Source organism: Anser brachyrhynchus, assembly GCF_964034855.1.
Source record: "Anser brachyrhynchus genome assembly, contig: SCAFFOLD_53, whole genome shotgun sequence".
Taxonomy (NCBI): domain Eukaryota; kingdom Metazoa; phylum Chordata; class Aves; order Anseriformes; family Anatidae; genus Anser; species Anser brachyrhynchus.
In genome coordinates this window covers 808,424-814,741 of record NW_027663485.1, presented here as the reverse complement: position 1 = coordinate 814,741, position 6,318 = coordinate 808,424, and the positions used below count along the sequence as shown (strand labels likewise).

Genomic DNA, 6,318 nt, shown 5'->3' with positions numbered 1-6,318 from the left:
CGACATTAAATGGGGCTTTAGTGTTAACAGGACTTATTGATAAGGACTTTACTGGGGAGATACAAATTATGGTATCAGCCATGTTCCCTCCGCTACATATACCGAAGGGAACTCGATTGGCTCAATTCTGCCTGTCTCTTGCCAAAGCGACTGATCCCTTCCGCACCTGTTTGTTCGGGGTCCCAATAGGGAACAAGGAGGAGCTGAAACAACTGTTAGCACCATATTCCGCAAGTACTGATTTGTTCGATCTTTCGTCCAACCTCTCCGACGCCGTTGTGGCGGCGCTAGTGGCTCTGAACACGAGCTTGCCATGGGATCCCCAGGAACTGGATTTGTTGGGATCAGTGGCGGTAGGGAACACCAGTAATAACTGGACACAGACGTGCTTTATGTGGAATAAAGGAAAACAAAATATGACTCAATGGACTAATGTGACCTCTCACACAAGGGGGTTCGAAGCTAATAGCAGCTATTGCGGGTACAACGACACCACCAACACCACCATGGGGGCATACGGGAACAAGTCAAGCACATGGCCAAGGCAAACTGCTAAGGCCTTACCACCTGGTATATTCCTGATCTGTGGAGATCGAGCCTGGCAGGGAATCCCAGCAAATGCGCACGGGGGGCCATGCTATTTGGGACGCTTGACTTTGTTTGCCCCTGACCTACACAGTCAAGAATTGCGAAACATTACTCAACAATGGAAACGACGGACGAGACGCAGTCTCAAAAACTTTGGGGAGTGACTGCGATAACCAGGTCGAACTCTGGGGTCCTGCTGAAAGGTTCTTTTCAGCGGCACTTGTGCCTGGAGTGGCTGTGGCTCATGCTATGGCTAGTCTAGGGAAACTAGCTTGTTGGGCTGTAAAACAAGCAAATGTGACATTTGAAAAAAAAAAAAAAAAAAAAAAAAAAAAAAAAAAAAAAGGGAGAGAGAGAAACTAGCTTGCACATTTTAGGTCTGTGAAATTTTGTGAGAATTTTTTCCTGCACTGGACAGTTGAGAGAAAAAAAAAAAAAAGGAAAGAAAAAAAAAAAAAAAAAAAAAAAAAAAAAAAAAGCACATAGGGAATTATGTTAATTGTGTTTGTGTCTTTAGGCAAAGCTGTGGAAGTCTTGAAATGTCACAGTAGTAAATAACTTTTATTACTTTTTGGCTAATTCTTTTTCTGTTGGAACACTGAATTCTGTGCATATGTATATATGAACACAAATTGAAGGCCTCTACCTCCTGGAGTATACAACTTGGTTTGTTTACCTCCACATGATTTTTTTTTTTTTTTAAGTTCAGTGTGGAGACTTGAAACTTGAATGTCCCTTCCAACTTTTATATTTAAAACAAGACTAGAAAATTGAAGACTGTTTTTCACCTGTACATAGAAATATTAAAGGGTGGTCTTAAAATTTGAACATTGGTCTGGAGAAAAACCATGGTGTTTGTTATGGACAATTAACTGTTAAAGTTATTGTAAGTTATCTGTATTTAGCAGAGTATTTTCAACGAGTGATCTGAGCTGAAATTGGAGACTATTAGTAAGTTATGTTTGGAAGTTTTAACTTCAATGAAGTAATTATTTGCTGTGAAAGAGACGAACATTGAATGACTGAACAAAGAGGGTGCAATATCTTTGTTTTTTATGAGGCTCCTGAGAATAAAACCAACTGAAGCATTTCAATTCACTTGAATGAGAAACGTGTTTAATTAAAAGAGCCCAAGAAGACACTGGTATGAAAGGTAAAATCTCAGAGGTTGGTCAGTTAATGTGGCACACTTGCTGGTCACTTTGTAAAATGTAGATTTGAAGTACAGTGGTGAAAACATTAAATGTGACTACGCAGATGCTCACAGAAATGGCCCAGGACCTGGACAGCTTGCGACACGCTGTGTTACAGAACAGAGCGGCGATTGATTTTCTACTGCTGGCACAGGGCCACGGGTGTGAAGAGCTCGAAGGAATGTGCTGTTTTAATCTCTCGGACCATGGCGAGTCAATCCACGAGCAACTGAAATGGCTGAGAGACCACACCAAGAAGATAGTGGTCCAAGATAATTGGCTTGATAGACTGTTTGCAAATTGGTTTGGGAACATGGGGGGTTGGATATTGGGTCTGATAAAAGAAGGGCTACGCTTACTGCTAATAATTGTCCTAATTATAGTAGCGGCGCGAGTAGTATTTAGTTGCCTAATAAAAAGGCTCGAGCAGTTAACTAGTAGGGTTTTTCTAGCAACAGTAATAGCATGTGTAAGGTGTAATTGCTCGAAAAAGAAAAAAAAAAAAAAAAAAAAAAAAAAAAAAAAAAAAAAAAAAGGGGTCAATGCCACACGTGCTCCTTATTGCAATGCATCTCTTTGCTGTCATTATACAAACTATAATAGCATCCTTCCTTGCGCCAGGAGCCGCTCTGCTCGGCTGTGGGATCGACTGTGGAACGGACGCCCCTAGGTGCACCCCGAGCATTTTTTCCTCGGAGGGGTCTCCACTCTCAGCCGCTCACCACGGGAGCAGACAAGGACCTCCTGAAGCTGCACACAAATTATTTTCAGTGATATTGTCTTGTGGTATGAATGAGAAGTGCAAGAGGCCTCTCTGCGTGATTGTGTGATTGTGTGATTGTGCTGTGCGAGTAAGAAGCAGTATCGCTGCGAAGCAACATTCCTAGCGCTTAGTGGCTTGTTGACTGATGTAGATTCTAGTAGGCACACTACTTTACAATCGTAGTTCTGCATGAGATTTTTGACCCTGTTGCTTATTGTACCTTGCTTATTGCAGTGTGTGCGGTGATTGATAGAAAAATCTATAGAAAGCTTTTGGTTCAAAATAAAAACGGGGGAATTGTTGAGGACTGGCTCGCTGCGCGTAATCACATTGATATCATGCAGCTGCAAGATAAGGAAATGGCGGATTACCGCACCCAGCTGGTCTAGAAAAACAAGAGCAAAGGCACGTACGCAAGGCTTGTCTGGGAACTCTTGTGAGAAATCCCAGGCAGCTTGTCTGGGAACTCTTGTGAGAAATCCCAGGCAATTAGAAACAATGATAGTAGAGGGCATACTGCCCTGGGAGTTATAGTTAGATTAGAAAGGGGAACTAGCGGATAGAAGAATGCGGAACTAACAGATAGGGCAGTAGATGACGCTTACCAATAAGGAGCTTGGCTTTTGCAATATGTATGAGCTAATTATCCTGTACACGATAAAAGACAATTGAGCTATCCATTAAAGCTGAAGCATACTTAACACTCATATTGAGCGTTTGTGTCTTCCCTCCGTCGACAACAAGTCCAGAGAGTGCACTAGCACCACTGGGGAATGCAGTGCAGTGAGTCCAGTGAGTACACTGGCACCAATGGGGATGCAGTGCAGTGAGTCAAGAGAGTGCACTGGCACCACTGGGGATGCACTGCAGTGAGCCCAGAGAGTGCACTGGCACCACTGGGGATGCGGTGCCGGGAGTCCAGAGAGTGCACTGGCACCACTGGGGATGCAGTGCAGTGAGTCCAGAGAGTGCACTGGCACCACTGGGGATGCAGTGCAGTGAGTCCAGAGAGTGCACTAGCACCACTGGGGATGCACTGCAGTGAGTCCAGAGAGTGCTCTGGCACCACTGGGGATGCAGTGCAGTGAGTCCAGAGAGTGCACTGGCACCACCGGGGATGTGTTGCCGGGAGTCCAGAGAGTGCACTGGCACCACTGGGGATGCAGTGCAGTGAGTCCACAGACTGCACTGGAACCACTGAGAATGCACTTCAGTGAGTCCAGAGAGTGCACTGGCACCACTGGGGATGCACTGCAGTGAGTCCACAGAGTGCACTAGCACCACTGGGGAATGCAGTGCAGTGAGTCCAGTGAGTACACTGGCACCAATGGGGATGCAGTGCAGTGAGTCAAGAGAGTGCACTGGCACCACTGGGGATGCACTGCAGTGAGCCCAGAGAGTGCACTGGCACCACTGGGGATGCGGTGCCGGGAGTCCAGAGAGTGCACTGGCACCACTGGGGATGCAGTGCAGTGAGTCCAGAGAGTGCACTGGCACCACTGGGGATGCAGTGCAGTGAGTCCAGAGAGTGCACTAGCACCACTGGGGATGCACTGCAGTGAGTCCAGAGAGTGCTCTGGCACCACTGGGGATGCAGTGCAGTGAGTCCAGAGAGTGCACTGGCACCACCGGGGATGTGTTGCCAGGAGTCCAGAGAGTGCACTGGCACCACTGGGGATGCAGTGCAGTGAGTCCAGAGAGTGCACTGGCACCACTGGGGATGCAGTGCAGTGAGTCAAGAGAGTGCACTGGCACCACTGGGGATGCACAGCAGTGAGCCCAGAGAGTGCACTGGCACCACTGGGGATGCGGTGCCGGGAGTCCAGAGAGTGCACTGGCACCACTGGGGATGCGGTGCAGTGAGTCCAGAGAGTGCACTGGCACCACTGAGAATGCACTTCAGTGAGTCCAGAGAGTGCACTGGTACCACTGGGGATGCAGTGCAGTGAGTCCAGAGAGTGCACTAGCACCACTGGGGATGCAGTGCAGTGAATCCAGTGAGTGCACTGGCACCACTGGGGATGCAGTGCAGTGAGTCAAGAGAGTGCACTGGCACCACTGGGGATGCACAGCAGTGAGCCCAGAGAGTGCACTGGCACCACTGGGGATGCGGTGCCGGGAGTCCAGAGAGTGCACTGGCACCACTGGGGATGCAGTGCAGTGAGTCCAGAGAGTGCACTGGCACCACTGGGGATGCACTGCAGTGAGTCCAGAGAGTGCACTGGCACCACTGGGGATGCACTGCAGTGAGTCCAGAGAGTGCTCTGGCACCACTGGGGATGCAGTGCAGTGAGTCAAGAGAGTGCACTGGCACCACTGGGGATGCAGTGCAGTGAGTCCAGAGAGTGCACTGGCACCACTGGTGATGCACTGCAGTTACTCCAGAGAGTGCACTGGCACCACTGGGGATGCGGTGCGGTGAGACCAGAGAGTGCACTGGCACCACTGGGGATGCAGTGCAGTCAGTCCAGTGAGTGTACTGGCACCACTGGGGATGCACTGCAGTGAGTCCAGAGAGTGCACTGGCACCACTGGGGATGCAGTGCAGTGAGTCCAGAGAGTGCACTGGCACCACTGGGGATGCACTGCAGTGAGTCCAGAGAGTGCACTAGCACCACTGGGGATGCACTGCAGTGAGTCCACAGAGTGCACTAGCACCACTGGGGATGCAGTGCAGTGAGTCCAGAGAGTGCACTGGCACCACTGGGGATGCACTTCAGTGAGTCCAGAGAGTGCACTGGCACCACTGGGGATGCAGTTCAGTGAGTCCAGAGAGTGCACTGGCACCACTGGGGATGCAGTGCAGTGAGTCCAGAGAGTGCACTGGCAACACTGGGGTTGCAGTGCAGTGAGTCCAGAGAGTGCACTGGCACCACTGGGGATGCAGTGCAGTGAGTCCAGAGTGTGCACTGGCACCACTGGGGATGCAGTGCAGTGAGTCCAGAGATTGCACTGGCACCACTGGGGATGCAGTGCAGTGAGTCCAGAGAGTGCACAGGCAGCACTGGGGATGCAGTGCAGTGAGTCCAGAGAGTGCACTGGCACTACTGGGGATGCAGTGCAGTGAGTCCAGAGAGTGCACTGGCACCACTGGGGATGCAGTGCAGTGAGTCCAGTGAGTGTACTGGCACCACTGGGGATGCACTGCAGTGAGTCCAGAGAGTGCACTGGCACCACTGAGAATGCACTTCAGTGAGTCCAGAGAGTGCACTGGCACCACTGGGGATGCAGTGCAGTGAGTCCAGAGAGTGCACTGGCACCACTGAGAATGCACTTCAGTGAGTCCAAAGAGTGCACTGGCACCACTGGGGATGCACTGCAGTGAGTCCAGAGAGTGCACTAGCACCACTGGGAATGCAGTACAGTGAGTCCAGTGAGTGCACTGGCACCACTGGGGATGCAGTGCAGTGAGTCCAGAGAGTGCACTGGCACCACTGGGGATGCAGTGCAGTGAGTCCAGAGAGTGCACTGGCACAACTTGGGATGCAGTGCAGTGAGTCCAGTGAGTGCACTGGCACCACTGGGGATGCACTGCAGTGAGTCCAGAGAGTGCACTGGCACCACTGGGGATGCACTGCTGTGAGTCCAGAGAGTGCACTGGCAGCAGTGGAGATGCACTGCAGTGAGTCCAGAGAGTGCACTGGCACCACTGGGGATGCACTGCAGTGAGTCCAGAGAGTGCAGTGGCACCACTGGGGATGCAGTGCAGTGAGTCCAGAGAGTGCACTGGCACCACTGGGGATGCACTGCAGTGAGTCCAGAGAGTGCACTGGC

At 50.5% G+C, this 6,318-nt stretch overlaps 1 long non-coding RNA gene across 1 annotated transcript; it reads left to right on the top strand.

Moving 5' to 3' along the window:
• Positions 1-209: 209 nt before the first annotated feature.
• On the top strand, positions 210-3,251 carry LOC308187415. Its single transcript, XR_013944674.1, has 2 exons — positions 210-2,994; positions 3,030-3,251. It is a non-coding gene; the product is annotated as an uncharacterized lncRNA (long non-coding RNA).
• The last annotated feature ends 3,067 nt before the right edge of the window (positions 3,252-6,318 follow it).